The following is an 18,620-nucleotide window of genomic DNA, read 5'->3' on the forward strand; positions in this document are numbered from 1 at the left end:
TAAGTGCTGACTGTCCCACTGCATCACTACAAGGTCTAATGAATTCTCTTGTTCTCTCTCTGGATTGCTTGCTCATGTTCTTTTTTGTCATCTCAGGAGAAACTGGAAAGACTTTAACGAATGATTAGGAATTATAGCTGTTATCATCTCATGTTATAGTATCTCACAGTTTTCTGGATGCCCCTACTGTGTGAAGACTTTAAATTAGGTGAGTTAATGTACTTATCGATATTGCTGCGCTATGATATGAATGAAGCGGTCAGAAAAAAGATGGGAAAGATCAAGAGATGGAAGCTCCCTGCTGGGCCTCTGCCTTTGATAGCTTGCGATATCTCCCCCCGATCCTTCCCTCTGCCTGATCCCTCTCTCATGTACCGTATCTCTAAATTAGAGCTCAAAATCAAATGGACGCAGAGTAGAGATCAGATGAGGGCGAGAAAGTGAGATTGTGTGATGTTTGAGCAGAATGAGTCAAATCTTCTTCAGTTTTCACAGATACAGGCTAACAATCTGGCGGATTGCGTGTTGTGCCATCCTCAAAAACCCACATGCAGTTTACTCACTCTTAAAGGGGATGAAGATTGGACTGATTAACCCACAATCCAGTTGACACCTGCCAGACCTCATCCTCTTGGTACTTGGTGTGCGTGTGTGTGAAAGGTGACAGAATATTTCGATGTAAGCAGTATATGTGTAGATAAATCTCATCGCACACACACAGTCTGAGCGGCTAAACGGCTTTAACGCCGGACAGCCGTGCATGTCACACACAATCCCTCATCCTGGCCCAGTTGGCAAAGTGTAACTCCAGCTAACATGGCAGAGCAGGCAGTGAAGAGCAGATCACACTTTGCAGTGCTCACTCTCACTCGGTCTCTCGGTTAGTGTGTGTGTGTGTGTTTGTTTGTGTGTGGCCTTAACCCCCTTAAGCCCACACACTGGCTCGTTGCCTTCTTTGGGCCGTAAGCAGCACAGCTCTCGTCATGAACTCCAAAATGAGAGCAGATGCTCGACTCAACCCGGCTCTGCTGAGCACCTTTGCTGAATGTAAACTCCTTCTGTTTGCATCCTCCTTTACCCTGAAGCATTGAAGGCTGTGATTTTTTACGTTAAATGTAAGGACATGTTGACAAACGGCAACAAATGTCCAACTTGTTAAAATATGTTTTAGTTTCATATTTCTTGTTCTTTTAAGTCAGTGGTTTTAAGGGCACAAAACATCCGAATAGTAGCCAAAAAGGTACGCTTAGCAGATTCCCCCAACAGCATTGGGCAAATCAAACTAAAAGGGACAGTTCAACCAAAAATGTACTTCACCCAAAGCATTTATTCACCATTGTGTTGTTTTAAACCTGTATCACTTTATTTTAGCATTGTCAAAAGCACCAACCATGATACCAAGTCGGTACTGAAAAATGTGACACTTTGAGTGATATTGAGCGGATTCGTAATCACCTCTGATTGGTCTTTGTCAAGTCAAGTCAAATTTATTTATATAGCGCTTTTTACAATTGGTAATTGTTTCAAAGCAGCTTTACATATTAGAAGCACAGAAAAAAGAGAAGTGGGTAAAAATAAGTTGTACAAGCAAGCGTGGTAATATGTAACATATACAAGATGGTGCTACATTAAGCCAATGTCGGCTGACTCCCAGGGGTGGAAAAACCCCCCTAGGAGAAAAACCCAGCGTGCTAGCTTTGTGTTCTCACGCTCAACAGATTTATATGTGATTGGCTACAGTGATCAACACATACCCCTTGTCCACCATCGCAGTTTGAGTGCTGGTTCAGAGCCAGAGCCTAGGTTCAAATCAGTTCTTTGTCTTTCGACACCTAAAGCACCAGCTCTGAACCAGGAAAAGTGGTTTGTAAGTAGCACCAAAACATTGCTGGGCTAGAAGTAAGAACCGCTTGCGTCAGAGGTTGGGGGCGGGTTACAATGACCAACAAGAAACTTATGACCACCATTTTTGAAATAGCAGCTAATCGAGCTAATAGCAGCTCGATTGTAATCTCCGTTTATATACAAATTACAGCGAGCCGTGTTTGGATGCCGATGTAGGTTCGCAAAGCCATGAGCATCAACAGTAGTGAAACATCCGCGATTGTTGATGGAAGGCTCGTTCGAGATGCATCGGAGCATCGCGACCAATTCGGCGGGTGACATCGGAGTGCCGCGGGTCCACGGGAGCATTTGTAGAGCGTACGACTCCTTGTGCTTTTGGATTGTTCTCGCGGTGCTTTGATGTCATGCGTCGATCACTCTGCGGGAAGCCAATGCATCTCGAACAAGCTTGGTGTGTTTGTGTTTGGCACTGCAGCGCTACCTTTGCTGTGAAATATGAGACGTATACAGTGCCGTAAGACCTGGCTCTGTGCTGCTCTCTAGCCTGTGGAAAGGCAAACCGGTTCTTAGAAGGCTCGTCAGTTGAACCAACTCCGAACTGACACTAGCACTAGCTCTGAACTAGCACCCAGTTCGTGCTGGTGGAAAGGGGGTAACACAGGAGCTTTGGAAGCCTGCAGAAATGTTTGAATTTGAAAATGGGAGTGGGAGCGTTTGAAAGCAGACGTCTATCAGTGGACCGGTGTGTATCTGTCTAAACGCTCGGTGAAGAGCGTCACTGATGTATATTTACAACATGTTTTTGAAGGGTTGATCATTGTAGCCTATCACAGACATATCCGATGAGCGTGTCAACACAGTGGCCAATCAGAGGTGTTTTAAAGCATCACATTTTTAAAATTTCAGTACCGACTTGGTGTCATGGTAAGTACTTTTGACAACACTGAAATTTCCTGTGGTTTAGATCATTCATGCTGCTGCAAGAGTTTCATCAGTCTCATGATTGGCACATATACTGCAGTAGTAACATTTAGAAGTATCGTACAGATTGCTTTCATCATCTCTATTATCATCTCCTCTTGACCCTGCTTTCAGAAAAGCATTTAGTCTAAGAGATGGAGTGTCAGCTTCTTTCATTCTTATTTTTTTAATCAATTTATCTATTTAAATTTCCATACATTCAATTCTATAGACACTTTCTTTTAAACTGTTACCAGATTTACTGGATTGCAGTGGCTTGCTAGGATTTGTGGATGTGTGTGTGTGTGTGTGTGTGTGTGTTATTTGAACTGTCTTCTGTATCTTTTTTTTGTATGTGTGTACACAAAACCTCAGATCTGGGTTAGCACTGACAGTGTTTATTTATACCCACACTAGAGTCTACCACATTTGAGGACACATAAGAGCATCAGTCTTCATTACTGTCAACATAAGCCTGACTCTTTTCAACCAATTAGCATTGTTAGGCAAACTCTAGTTCACTCTTGTGTGTGTGTGTGTGTGTGCATGATTTTGTAAAAGAGTTTGTGTGTACGTATTGGCGTGGCCGATGCTGCGAAGTCCATTTGCAGTTATAAGAGCATCTGCATCATTATCAAGTCCCCCTCCCCAGTCCTGCGTCCTTCAGCCAGGTCCGTGGTGTGTGAAGGAAAGCTGGGAATGAGACCAGATAGATGTGGTGTGTGTTTTGAGGTATGGAGATGCATTAATGGATGAACGTGTGTGTGTTCATTATTGGGTCAGTATTTTGGCTGTTGACATGGCATATACTGCCAGATTTGAAAGCTGCCCCACAGGAAGTCACAAATGCTTCTGTGTGGTATGTTGACACATTAGGTGTGTGGCCTCTCCCCTGTCGAGCACTCTGACAGATGCAGCCCGTGATTCCAGCCCTCAACAGATTAAGAGATTACAGGGTTTGGGTGGGAGTGTATAATAACCCTAATGCATCTAAAATCACATTCACACACATCAGAGTGCTGATGTCACCAGCACCCTCTTTAGTATCTCTTCATAACAGGCCAGGCCCATGGTGCCCATAGAGTTAACAAGCTGATAGTTTAATTTCTAGTCTGACCGGGATATGTGCGGCTTACCTCAATTCGGCACAGCTCAGGTTGCTGTTGATAAGCGTTAACTAGGTGACGGTGTCAAATCCACGACCCAGACAGACTTACAAGCACGTAGGAGCTTGGAAGCAATGTTTAGCACAAGAAGACTTACACTTACTGCTGCAAAGCAGGAAGGGATTGAGGCGGGAATGCACAGTAAGGGCTCTTTCACACAGAACACGTTTTTGCTTTGAAAAACACAAGCTGCGGGCAGTGGAATGGGGAAAAAAACGCAAGGTCTCAAGGCGCTTTTTTAAAAAGTTGAACTGATTTTAACTTGAGCGCCACACTTTTAGAATGGCGTGTCATGCGCAAGACATGACAAAAGATGGAAAACGTGAGTGCAAAGGTCATACACGTCTGTCTAGCGTGTTTTCATTGAAAACAATGGAAAAGTAGTGCAATGGAAAAACACATTCTGTGTGAACGGCCCCTAACAGGAAAGTCCAGATTTCCAGTAGTCCACTGTGTTTAATTAGAAAATGCCCCATTATTTCAGTTTGTGTCAGTATACGTCAATAATGAAAGAAATATAAGAAATAAACACATTCCTGTTCAGTCAAGCAAGCTAATTCCATTAGTCTAAGGCTGGCACATTTAGAGAATTATTGATGTATTTTCATACTGTATTGAAGGGTTAGTTCACCCAAAAATGAAAATTCTGTCATCATTTACCCTCATGTCATTCCAAACCCGTAAGACTTTCATTCATCTTTGGAACACAAATGAAGATGTTTTTAATAAAATATGAGTGATTTCTGTCCCTCCACTGACAGTCCATGCAACTACCACTTTGATATTTCAAAATGTTCATAAAGAGATCGTAAAACTAATCCATTTGAATTGGTTTTGTCCAGAGACATGATCACTTTATATGATGAACAGATTGAATATGAATACACATATGACAGACATAGTGATTTAAATAAACTCTTAAATAAACAAATAATACTTAAATAATACTTAAATATTTCTTCAGCTGAGTGTTTAATTCATTACATTCATAAGTGTTTTTTTTTTTTACAGTTCTGTTTACAGAGAATATTTATTATTAGAAGATAAGGAAAGAAAATCTATAAGACAGATGATTAGCAGTGCTTTAAGACAAATTAAGCTAATAAATGTCTTAAAATATCCATAAAATGGATTAAACCATGAAAGATCATTGATGGATAATTTTTCTAAGACTTTTGAAAAAGTCAGATGCTCCAGTCAGAATATGTGATTAGAGTATAACAATGAGAAACAGACAGACATCAGAGGTCCTTATAGAACGAGTTGAGTTGGAGCCATGACTATGTAATTGATGGTTTATCTATGCTTTTAAGTATGTCATGCTAGCATAGAGAGTGAATGGAAATGCAGTTTGTTTTTGGATAAACCTGCTCACAGCAAAATTAGTATGCCGAAAGTTAGGACTCAAGAAAAGAGTTTTCTGCTGGTAATTACGACATCACATTTATGTGTACTCATCTCGTAAATACGATCATTCCAACGTGACCTGAAGGAAGCGTAAACGCTCAGAGCTCCATTTAAAAGATGAAATTCAGCAGTACAGCTGCTCTCTCTAGCAGTGGGTCTCCTACAGTGATTAGTGTAAAGGGACGAATAGAATACTAAAATAGGTGACACAGAAACCTGGGGTCACTGCTAAGGGTCTGTAGAGACCTCTTGCAGGTGATAACATCTGTGTTCGTCAGAGAGAAATCCTGAATTTTCTCTTTAGTAAGGGGGAAAACATTCCTGCCCATTATCTTGCTAAAGATAATGGGCAGGCATATTCTTTTGCACTGTTGCAACAATGACCCTTTGACATGAGACCAGACTTGATCTATTTTGGAAAATGCAAAGGAACATGTACCAACAGCAAACCTCCAAAAAAAAAAAACAACAACAAGAAAAACACCAACTACAGTAAATCTGTAATACAATTGGCCTCAATGCTATTTGAATGTGCTGTGATCTGAATACAAGATATTAATGCATTTCAAGACAAGACTACACAAGAAGCAGAACTGAAACAGAAGATGACTAAAATACCTCCTGAATGCTGCCAGTTTGAGCATCTGCGGCTAAACGGTGAACTAAGCTTAGATTAGTCCCAATGCAAGAGTTCACATGTTTGTTTTTAAAGGTGCTGAACTTCTTTCTGATCATTGAATTACACCACCCCACCTTCCAAAGATATGTCAGCAAATCTGAACATGCAAACTGGAATGAACGACATTCGAAAGTGAGCATCGGTATGCCCTACTAATTGAGAAGGGCAGAACACTTGAAGTGACTACTCTGAAGAGTGCATGTGATCCTAAACATAAAAATTGCTACTTGAAGTGACCTGTTGTCTGTACCCTTTGCTAACAACCTTGTGTAAGAGTCCTTTGTGAAGGGATTCAACTGCTCACTTTCATTTCGAATGACTCTTTGAATAGCGTCCAATTCCTACACTGCCCCTCAAGGCAAAAATATGTTTCTGATTCACCCATGATTCAAAATGAAGTTTCTGATTGGCAAACAGTTTTTTTGCTGTTTACAGAGATGTATCTCAGGACACCTATTTCACTCATGTCTGTCACATTTTATTCCAAAAAGAAAGAGATGCAATGGCTTTTTCCATATTTACCTGACTTGAGATACATGCACTTTGAAAGATGTAATGTGCAAACCATTTGTGGCAACCATCACGCAGAGAGCAATCTCACTACTCACCGCTCCTCACTAATATCACAAGAGAGAGGAAAGAGAGGTCAGGCCCAATGATTTATGGCTGTGATGATGCATCCCGGCCCGGAATGATTAATCTCTGCTGGGAACACTTTCAGGAGTACAAGTTTAACCTCTGAACACCCTCTCCCCAAACACAAAACACACACATACTCTTTCTCTCATGTATGCGGTCATTTCCTGGGAGTTAGAGGAGAAAGATCTTACCTCTTACCTGGGCACATTTTGAATGTGATGACCTTCTGTTGGTGTGCCTCTGTACTTGTTTGTGGATCTATGTGTGTGTTTAGATACCACTTGTAGAGTACTCTTCTAAATCCTTCCACCCTTTTCACTTTTAAAATATTTGTGACTCACACACATCAGCGATAGCTGGAGTGAAACAGAGTTTTTCTATTGATTATAGGTGCTAAAAGCATTTGTGTTATGTTCTGTAGAGCAGACTAAAGGGACATGTTTAGGTAGAGAAATGGAAAGTACTGCTAGTTCAGACAAATGCTTTCAGCTTTTCTGTGACCTTCTGCATGCTTTTCCTTTGAGGATGAATTTCGCAAAGCATATGGCCAGATTATATTTCATCCTCAAATCAAGAGGGGGGGAAAGAGATAATATTTTGTGTGAATAATATTTATTTATTTATTTATTTTAGTGTCAATTAAATCAATAGCATCTTGTACAGTAGGTATAATTTAAACTGGAAGTTTGGGTTCGTAACATTTAACATTTATTTTGCTGAAAACAGTAAAAACTGTAAAATTGTGAAATATTAGTACAATTTTAACGAGTTCGTTTGCCCATATAATCTTTAGGATATTAGGTTAGCTAATTTGGCTTGCTGTCCACTGAGGAGGGGCTCGATGAAGCATCTTCAACTCGAGCTCTGATACACCCCCCAGTGAATAAATATAGGATGTGATTACATAGGGCAAGGTACCTGAAATGAAGGTGGAGTTTGGGGAGGTGGAGGGATGCTGAAACAGCTGAGACTGAAGAGAGGTAAGCAGCTGCTTATATACTCTGGCTGTTGATTGGAAGATTAGATGGGCTCGCTCCTCCCTAAATTACGTTTAGGAACTTCACTAAAATAACTGCTTTCAATTTGAATTATATTTTAAAATTTTATTCATTCCTGTGATGTCAAAGCTGAATTTTCAGCATCATTACTGCAGTCTTCAGTGTCACATGATCCTTCAGAAATCAATCCAATATGCGTATTTTATGCTCAAGAAACATTTCTTATTATTATCATCAAAGTTGAAAATAGTTGCTTAATATTTCTGTGGTAATATGATACTTTTTTAAGGATTGTTTAAATAACATGTTCAGCAATTATTTAAAATGGAAATATTTTTTAGCATTATAATCATCTTAACTGTTGCTTTTGATCAATTTAATGCATCCTTGACTAACAAAAATATTAATTTCTTTAAAAACTAATCTAAACATTTGAACAGCAGTGTACGTGACAAATGTTCTTTGCAATCTTGATATAAGAAAAATAATATTTAAATATGTTTAATAAATAAATGTTAAAAGTATTAATAAATTATATATATATATATATATATATATATATATATATATATATATATATATATATATATATATATATATATATATATATATATATATATATAAGATTTTATTTTTATTTATTTTTTTTAAATAAGACTATCACATTTCCTGCCAGGGTTTGTGAGGCAATAATTTTTAAGTGTATTCATGTGTATGCTTTGGCTGCATTGGACAGTCAGCAGTCCTGTTGACTTCCTGTTTAACACACAAGAGTCTGTATAGCTATTTAAGATCAGAATGTCCTATTTCATTCATCTTGCTTCTTTTACCAATCCTCAGCTGGTACTGTGCATCGCTGCTTTTTATGTGTGTGTGTGTGTGTGTGTGTGTGTGTGTGTGTGTGTGTGTGTGTGTGTGTGTGTGTGTGTGTGTGAGAGAGAGAGAGAGAGATAGAGTGGCTAACAGCTCTCATCTCTTTCATTAATTATGCACGACAGGCTTGTGATGGTCCTGTTGCTGCAGTGCTTTATCAGACGGTGAAGGCCACAGTCACTGATGAGTGTTTTTCTGAATGCTCAAATGGTTTAAACCGATGCATTTTGCTGCCTTAATAGATATGATCTTTTTATCTTGCCACCAGTGTGAGAGCAGACAGCAGGAGGGATGTGCATGTGTTTAATCCTGCTGTGTGTGTGTGTGTGTGTGTCTTGTAACCTGGCTATCGGAAGCACATGTGACATGAAACCTCAGTCTGTGGTCAGTGTACGAAATCAAGCTGGTACAAGGCTTGACGTCATAGACCAGGTTACACCGATCTGGAAATGTTGGCTTGAAGAACATGCACGGTAAGATTTAAAAACAGCCATTGTTGATACTCACTGTCTTTAGAACAGCTCTTTTCCCCTCTCCTTTACAACTCTTTCCATATCCTCTCCTCCTTGGCAAAGGAATTTGTCTCTCATTCCCCTCATTACCAGCAGCGTGTAAAAGCTGCCTAAACAAACCTAATTAGCTCATTAAGAACCAGTCTCAACTACCTCCTGGGCTTTGTTCACATGCTGCAGACTTCTAAATGTTGTGGCTGATTTACTCTTGTACCGTGTGATTACTTTGCCGGGTTCGTAGTATCTCCGATTGCATCGCCCCAGTGCCGGTCCTACGTCCTGCTTACGATTCTCCGGCGCTCTCCTACTGAGAGCCTTCCATTACAGAACACACTGACGTTAAATAGGAGATTGGTATCATTAAATTCACATTAAGCGGGCAGTAAAATATTGATATGGAAGTGTGCAACCATTTGATTTTGGTGCAGAAAAGGTAAAGAGCATTTCAAATCAGAGATGAGTCAGATGTGTTGCTGAATTTTAATGCTTCTATTACCACTGATGACAGAGCAGGTAAATTGTTTTTTGTTGTTGTTGTTGTTGTTTTTTTTTTTTCTCTCCCTATTTCTAAGTCATTGGTTTTCAGTTTTTACCCGGTGATTGTGATATTATCCGTTCTCTCAGGGGAAACACTGTTAAATGTTTGGTGATTGAGCTCAGTGTACAGACTGGGATGAAAGTGTACTTTATTGTCTGAGATGTGGCCTAGGTTTAGTATGTGTGGGATAGACACATTAAACTGTGGTGATCATACGGGAGACTGTTGATGCAGCTTGAAATGTCAGGCCAACTTCCCTTGTACATTCACTGTAAGAGTTTTTTTTTTTTTTTTGTCATTAATTACTCACCTTAATGTCATTACAAACCCATAAGACTTCCGTTCATCTTTGGAACACAAATGGAGATCTTTTTGATGAAATTTGAGAGCTTTCTGTCCCTCCATAGACAGCTACGTGACTACCACTTTGATGCTTCAGAAAGTTCATAAAGGGATCGTAAAACTAATCCATATGAATTGAACGGTTTAGTCCAAATTTTCTGAAGAGATAAAATCACTTTATATGATGAACAGATTGAATTTCAGGCTTTTATTCACATAGAAACACTCATCAACTCAAACATTAGTTGTGGTAAACGGAAGCTCAAGCATGTTTGCTTGATGTGCAAGAACCAATGAGGTTCATTCTCGTGTTATGCAGCACGTTTAGGCTTCAACAAGAACCAATGAGGTTCAATCTCGTGTGTTACGCAGCATGTTTGAGTTTCAGCAAAAGGATTGTTCTCGCGCATCATTCAGGTTCGGTTGAGCTTCTGTTCATTATCGCTGATCAATCTTTATATGCGAGTAAAAGCCTAAATTTAATCTGTTCATCATAAAAAGCGATCAAGTCTCTTCAGAAAATTTGGACAGAACCACTAAATTCATATGGATTAGTTTTACAATCTCTTTATGAAGTTTTTGAAGCGTGAACATTTAAATTTTGTAGCTGTCTACAGATGGATAGAAAGCTCTTAGATTTCATCAAAAAGATCTTAATTTGTGTTCCGAAGATGAACGAAAGTCTTATAGGTTTGGAACGACATGAGAGTGAGTAATTAATGAGAGAATTTTCATTTTTGGGTGAACTAACCCTTTAAGTCTTTCTTCTGTCTCTCCGTCCAATAAACCTGACTCCATTAGCACATGAATAATCGTATCCAGTACAAAAACTCTGTTATATCAGTGTGTATATCAAGCTCAATTGCTCTGTTGGTTAAAGAATAGATTAAATGTCTTGGCTGATTATAATCTAATCCACCCTAAGGCTACGCTATTCATATTTGGTGTTTACAGAATGCAGATGAAAGGTAAATCTTTAGCTTTGGTATTGCATCTTTCCGAAATACAAACAAACATACATGATGTAATAGCATGAAGTAGCGGGCTATTTGATTCGCTGTGCAATGCCATGCATGCCTCTGTGTATTTGTAATACTTGTGCCTCAACAGCAGTGTTTAATCCTTGGGAGTTTAATTAAGTCGGCACTGTAATTAAATAGGCAGGTGCTAATTTGTCTTAAGTCTTCAGTTATTGGGTCAGTATCTGACAGTGTGAGTGTGCTGGCGAGCCACAAACTTGTTTTGGCATTGTGTGTCAGCCGAATCGCTAGAATACACTTCTCATTGTCCAATCATGATGAGTTTATGTGGTATTTTTAATTTTTTTTCACTGAGGTATTGATGGACAGAACTGCAAGCTATTTGCATGTGTAGATAGAATATTACGAGCGATGGGCCGGCAGACTCCATTTAAAGCAACAGCTAGTCATTTGCACACAAAACAGCCACTTCTGCGAGGTTCCTTTTGAATTTACATGCCGATCGATTCTGATATTTGCTGACAAGGGTGTTTTTTTAAGTACTTTGTGTCTCATAGCTAGCAGGTCATTTCGGCTGGCCTATAGATTGCACATGAAATAGGTCTTTGTGTTTGATGAGTCCACTGGCTTGCCCTGGGCTCACCTCTCAATGTGTGTGTGAGAACGATCTGTCTTAGCCGTAGGGACCCAGACTGGCTTCAGTGTGCTTATTGATCTATTACCCCTCAGAAGCCCCTCACGCTTTTACCCCGCAGACTTGCATGACACCATGCCAAATCTCTGTCTCTCCTCTTTTGTATACATGAGTCGTCTCTCTCTCTCTCTCTCTCTCTCTCTGCCTTCGGGCTTTAGACTCCTGCTTTCAATGTTGGCCCTCTTACTGATGTAAATTGTCATGCTATTGGCTTGTTTATCTGTCGTTTTGGCTCTGAATGGAGTGTAACTGACAGGTTTTACTCTGCGCTTTAGTGTGTGAAGAGAGAGAGCTTCAGATGGGCTGCGTTTTTTTTTTCTCCTCGGTGAGGAGCCACAAAATTAAGTGTCACCGTGGACCTGGGCTCCTGGAGGAAGTGATGTCGTGACATCACACAGTTGACCTCCCCGTTGTGGCACTGAACTGAAATTAAAAATTAATCTATAGTGTAAAGTCACCCAAGGTTAATGAATTATGAATCACTGCTAATCTGCACAGAATCAAACTGGAGGAATTCTTAACGCACATCTTTGTTAATTGTGTTTTAACACTGGCTGTGACAGTCGGGTCGACCCGCCGGTGTTTATTCTCTCCTGTGAGCTCACCTTATAGTGACAGCTGATCTGCATTACAAATACACTACATTACCTGAATAAGTGCCAAATGACAAATTTACAAATTTCTACAAGTGCTCACATTACTGCCACATGCATTGCAGTTTTGTAATGAAAAAAAAAAAAAACTGTTGTTGTGAATGGGTCTATAAACTTTCAGTATTTTCAGTGTTAATTTCTCTTATCCTGTAGGTTTGTAGGTGAAATCCAAATTCTTTTTTTAGTTATTTATCTGTTCACATCATTATTTATTTATTTATTTTTTTAATTAATGTGCTGCACATCCTGATATTGCTGAGTTAGATGCATTCCTGGGTCAACATATTTTGTTGATCCTGGAACAACATTCTGGTCTGAAAATTTAGTCTTAACCCTATTCCTACCCCCAAACCTAACCCCACCCATAAGCTATCCCAAAAATCAGAGGGAAATGATAGATGAATAACACTGATGAAGAAGCACCAATTCATGATTTTAAGCCTAAACTTGACATAATCTGTAAACTTGTCCCTCAAATCTGATTGGTTGATTGGAATGTTGTTCCAGGATCAACAAAAATGTTGACCCAGGAACATGTTGAACTCAGCAATATCAGGTTACGCTTAATGTGCTTGCTCTTTTGTGGTCCACTCCTCATGTCCTTTCCGTTCATATGTGGTTTAATCAAATTGCTATTTCATACCTTTAGAAAAATTAAATTGTGAAATTAACTAATTATTTCTGGTCCCCTCTCTGGAATTTCCTTGAGAATGTATGTTGAATGTCTTTATTTAATGATTCTTGTTTATTTTGGTGCTATTACCCTTCACTCAATCCTTGAACTATTGATGGAAGATTGTATATGCCGCCATGAGACACCTGTATGGACAAAATCAAATCCCGTCCTCAATTATTTTTTTTCCTTGTTCTAGAAGCTGTTTTACTTGGATATACCTCACAATAGGAAAGAAAAGATTATTGCAAATTTCACTTCATGCCAACTTTATCTAACTTTCCATAGTGTTAACATTCCATTGTCATTCCAATTTTTCCTCGTCATTTGTTCAGCTGGCGCATGTAGCACTGGAATTATTGAAACTGGTTCCTGCCTTTTTTAAAGGGATAGTTCAACTGAAAAATGAAAACTAATTTACTCACCCTGAATGACTTACTTTCTTTTTTTTGTGGAACACATAAAATATGTATTTTCCATTATTTATTATTTATTTGTAAATGTTAATCAGGACTTTGGTTTGAGGTAAAGTCAGGGTCAGGTTTATAGTGACGTGTTGTTAATCCTGCTGGTCTCTCAGTGCTAGATTAGGTCTGGTCCCACTGTGAGAGGAAGCTTTTCTCTGTGTACTCAGAAGCAGTTCTTCAATAGAATTACACGCACCCCAGCCTTCAGTCGCGCTGGTAAACTCACAATGAAGTGTGAAAGTTCAGCACACATCCACTGCAGTCCTTTTCAGACACAGTAAAGCCTACACAAATGTTAAAAAAATGAACATGTGTATGTGCACGCATATGTTGTTGAGCTTGTTTTGTGAACATTGGTGGGTGATAAGACTGGTCAGGGATTTGTCAGATTAACAGAGTTGTTTCCAGTGTCAGTTTGAGGGCAGACACACACATTGGGTTTCCATGTTTTATGGGGACTTTCCATAGAAATAATGATTTGTATACTGTACAATCTGTATGTCCTACCCATACAGAAAAAAAAAAAAAAAAAAAAAAATCAGCATTTTTACATTTCCGAAATTTCAACATTTCATTTGATTTATAAACAGTTTTCCTCTTCCAAAAATGTACCCACAAGATCAACGATTTCTGGTCTTACTATCCTTGTGGGGACATTTTATCATTTTACCACACGCATACGAATGTCGTAAGGTACACACACTTCTCAGAGTTCATACTGTAGCTCCTGACGGATAAGTGTTTATCTTTATGTTTTGCTCTCATTTTCTAGCAATAATAGTTTGCTTAAGCTTAATTATATTTGTTGCCATGAAACAGCTGCTTTTGAAGTGGGAAGCATGAAGAATTATAATAAAATGAAAACTAAAAATAAATATATAAATACAATTTTAGAACATAAACTCCATAGTTACTCATTAATTTTTTATGGAGATTTTTTTTTTTCAATAGATCTGGCATTTTTGGGTGAAAAAGCACTCAGAAGTAGACTTGATTTTGATCACAGGCACCTGCAGTCATACATTTGTGTGAATCAGTCGCTAAACTGTATAATAAGTTGTTGGCAATCGATTTCCTATAAATGTGCTATTTTCATGTCTCTTCTGCACTGACACATTTCCATCTATTTCAACTTAAAAACATTCAGTTGCTGCCTTAAAATTTTAAGTAACTGGCTGTACAAGTCATTTCAACCTAAATTTTATTAAACTGATTTAAAAATCAAGTTTTTACAGTGTGTCGCTTTTTATTCATAAAATAAAATTATTTAAGGTATAATTTATTTGGAATACAAGTAAATAGCGACAGTGACCAATATGTTTATGTACATCAGATAAATTGACCCACTTTTTTACATTGAGATTCAAACATTATTTAAAGCAAATGTCAACATTACTTCGAGCTTTTAAAGAAAGAAAGCACAAATGTTATTGAGTGTACCAGCTAAATTGCCTCTGAAATTAAATTGCTTTTAGCTGCACTGATTTTTTTTTTTTTTTTTTTGTGTGTTGTGTTGTGTTAGTCACACATGCATGATGGTTTTTTTGTTTTTTCTGTCTTTTTTATCAGTCGGAGGAAGAAGACAAACATTCGGCTCCTGTTCTCCCTTAATTCTTTGCTCCTCTAGATGTTGTAAGTAAGTTGATTTTCCTTTGCTCATATGTCACTACAGGCTTATTGGACCAGCTGGCCTGTCAGTCTGTGTGTGAGTGTGATCTGCTTTAGTGAGCTCTGCTGCAGCTGTCAGGCTGACGAGAGAAACCCTGCTGTCCACAATCACACCAGATCAGCTCAGACGTGTCCGGTCTCGCACCGCACGGCTGCCGGGCTGCATTAGCGCGGATGTGCCACAGGAGACACATGAGATGCTTTGCCACGGTAACAAACGTGTTTCCTCGGCAAGAGCATTTCAATAATGTGCTCCAACAACAGCAGAAGTAAGTTAGACAGCTCCAGGCTGTTGAACAGCATAGCTCAAAATAAACACAGGTATTACTATTTTTATGCCCTGCGCTGTGAAGGCGTAGCCTATAAATCTCTTTGGAGCTTTTTGGATTGTTAGATTTTTATGGATGAACAATGTGCTGTGAAAGAACAGCGTGTTAGTGTGAGATTCTTGCATTCGTAGTCACACCTGTGTGTGTATTTGTGAGTTGGTTCTGCTCTGTTCCTAAAGGAGGTTGACAGCTGTGTGTATGAGTCAAGTGCTGCATTTAATTCTGCTTGTGTACTGACATGAAAGCCTGTGAAGATGACCTTGCCGCCATATATTCAGGAGCAGATGCACAAGAACAGAATGCTAAGTCCACGTAAAGGTCTGTTTGAAATGCATCTTTCAATATGCACCTTTTGTTTTATGAAGGGAAAAATGCATTTATTTATTTCTTTCTGATCTATATCTATATCTATATATTATATATATATATATATATATATATATATATATATATATATATATATATATAATATAGATATAGATCTATAGATCTATAGATATATAGATATATATAATCAGGGCTCCAAACTAACATTTGAGAGCAGTGGCGCTGGTCCAGTTGTTTTTTTTTTTTTTTTTTTTAATAATAAAGGTAATTTAATCATATTACTATTTTGATCACTTTTAGTCAGCTTTGACAAAACTCCCTTCAAATAGCGCGTCTTTTTGAAGTGACTAGAAGCCTTGTCACCTGACCTGAATACTGCGTGCTGATTCGCTAAAAAACGGACTTATCGGTTTCTGTACAAACAACAAGGGCGCTTGTCAGTTTCTGCTGTAAAGTGTGAAATCGCGATGCCTTGACAGTGGACAATACATGCTTTTCTGACAAAATGGATTTATGGTTCAGAACAAGCTATATGTGAAGAATAACACACAGCTGTCAGTTCATTTTTTTTTTAAAGTGGCGTTTATCGGTTTTTGCAAATGAACTCTTCAAGTGCAGTTACTAATAATATTACACATTTATTCATTGGGAATTTGACAGTAAAGCACTGAGCTTGAATTGAGAGGCAGATACAATTAACTTATTAACAGTAATGTGCAAAAACATTTGTATAGGGAAAAATGTAAATATTCTACTCTTATTAAATGTACCATACTGAACTGACTGAATAAAAGTGCTCTTTACTTGCTTTCTGTGTAATTCAGAAGTTTTTGTTTTGCATGAGACTTTTTTCCTACTTTTGCTTCTCTGCCATCATCTAGTGGTAATTTAACCCCCCCCCCAAGTTTTGTTTGCCTAGAAGTGTTCGTTTTCCTTCATCTTTAAACTTTCATCACATTAAAAATAACATTAAAATTGGATAATATTCAGAGCTTTTAAGTGCTGGAAAAAGAGTGAAACACTTTAAAAATCCTTGAAAAGTGTGTGAATTTCACTCTCAAAAGTTTGCAAAAACCCTGAAATTAATAATGTAAAAGCATTTGAGTATTTTGGCCATAATACCATAGTTTCAGTAAGCGTTACTACATTAAATCCATGGTGATTTGTGGACTGGGGAGCCTTAACTTGTTCGTGGCACAGTGTTTCTCCTGGTTTCAATGTCAGAGCTATTTGATCTGATATCTGTGGTCTAAAGCAGAAAATTCTGCACTGAATTTGAAAGCTTCCCACTAGATCTCGCTGCGATGTTATTAATTTTGCGGTGAATTCAAACGCTTTCTCGCTGCAAGTTAGAAACATCGCAAATACTTCAAAAACAGGTCCTGGTGTCTTTAAGTTGGTGTCTTTTCCTGGTGTCAATTTCAATTCCTGGTGTCTTTAAATGAGCTGCTGTTTCAAAGTCCATCTGTATACATGAATGACAGGTGCTATTAACAAGGAGAATTAGTGGTGCTCATTTACTATAATGAGAGTATGCCCTGGATGGTTGGGCCGTTTGATTGAAAGTTTTCTGGCATAATAATTAATATTCATTCAGATCAGCGCATGGGGTCATTTAGCCTGTACAGGTGTATTTTAAAATCTTGCATTAGCTTTCAGGGCCGCAGTCACTTGGCAAGGTTATATTTTCTGACAGTTCATCTCAGCCATACAGAAACAGAATATGTAATTATAGTCCCTTCACATGATGATGCTCATACACCAGTTACAATGCTACAGATGAATCTCTCAAGGCCTACTTCTGCTTGAAGTCTGTGACTCTAATTAAATAAAAGATGTTCACAGTTACAGTAAGTTGTCTGATTTAGAGACAAGCTCTGTAAAGAATTATACTGTATAATTGATGCAAGACTGAACTACACTGCTCAAACTTAAGTCAGTGCAGATTTAAAGCTGTCAATAATTTAAAGCTTGTTTATAGACCTCTGGAATCATTAAACACTAAAGCATTTTACAGAGAGATCTTTCAGGCTTGTACTTAAATGAGATTGTGTCAGGTGCATATTGCATAAGGGAATGTGTGTTTTAGATATCGGCTACTATTGAACATGTTTGTGGGGATTTAAAATCGAAGGGTACTGCATGAGAAGCGGTTCGACAGGTGGATCTGTGCATTAATCTCTGCAGAGAAAGACTTTGGCTTGTAGCTGCATTTGTTTGGATCTCCATCGGGAATCTCTGACCACTGTAACACATTGGGGGGATTTCACTAATGAATGAGATGCAATCTATAATAAACCCAATTTGCATAGACAGGATGCATGTTTTCCTAAGTAATCACAGTGCATCGTTTAATCATTTAATTCTGGCCAAACTGGGTTGTAGGTGGTTAGTAATAGCATGCAAAACTCAAAAAAAAATGAATTGTTGGATAACTTAAAAAATCAGTGTCAAGTGGCTCCACGCAACTATATTGTGTAATTTGTACGAATAAAAATTTAGTTGTATGAACAAAAGAATTTCAAGTGAAGTAGAAAATCATCTTTTGAATCTGTTGCTTTTACATAATATTTTTATGTGCAGTTTACTTAATAATGTTATGTTTATTACTTAAGGTGAGTGCATTTATTGACTTAATTTATCTTATTAAATTAACTATTTATTCTACAAAATGCACTCAAAAAATAAATCGTTAAACAAACTCAATTGAATTGAGAGCAGGAATTTTATTGAAAACATGCAAATATGAGTGCTCACAGCCTAAACACAGGCGATACTCTTCTGCATAATGGTAACCAATTAAAAAACATTACAGAAACTCCTTGAAATGTCCAACTGAACATTAAACACTAATATAAACTAACAACATC

At 38.2% G+C, this 18,620-nt stretch overlaps 1 protein-coding gene across 1 annotated transcript in view; it reads left to right on the forward strand.

Moving 5' to 3' along the window:
* tenm2a (teneurin transmembrane protein 2a) overlaps nt 1–18,620 on the forward strand; it is a 383,777-nt gene that overhangs the window by 54,627 nt on the left and 310,530 nt on the right. The window contains exon 2 of the mRNA XM_067385867.1: nt 14,996–15,062. The gene's annotated coding sequence lies outside the window, so the exon portion shown is untranslated. The remainder of the gene's footprint in view (nt 1–14,995; nt 15,063–18,620) is intronic.

The sequence above is a fragment of the Chanodichthys erythropterus genome, chromosome 1 (genome assembly GCF_024489055.1).
Source record: "Chanodichthys erythropterus isolate Z2021 chromosome 1, ASM2448905v1, whole genome shotgun sequence".
Taxonomy (NCBI): Eukaryota; Metazoa; Chordata; class Actinopteri; order Cypriniformes; family Xenocyprididae; genus Chanodichthys; species Chanodichthys erythropterus.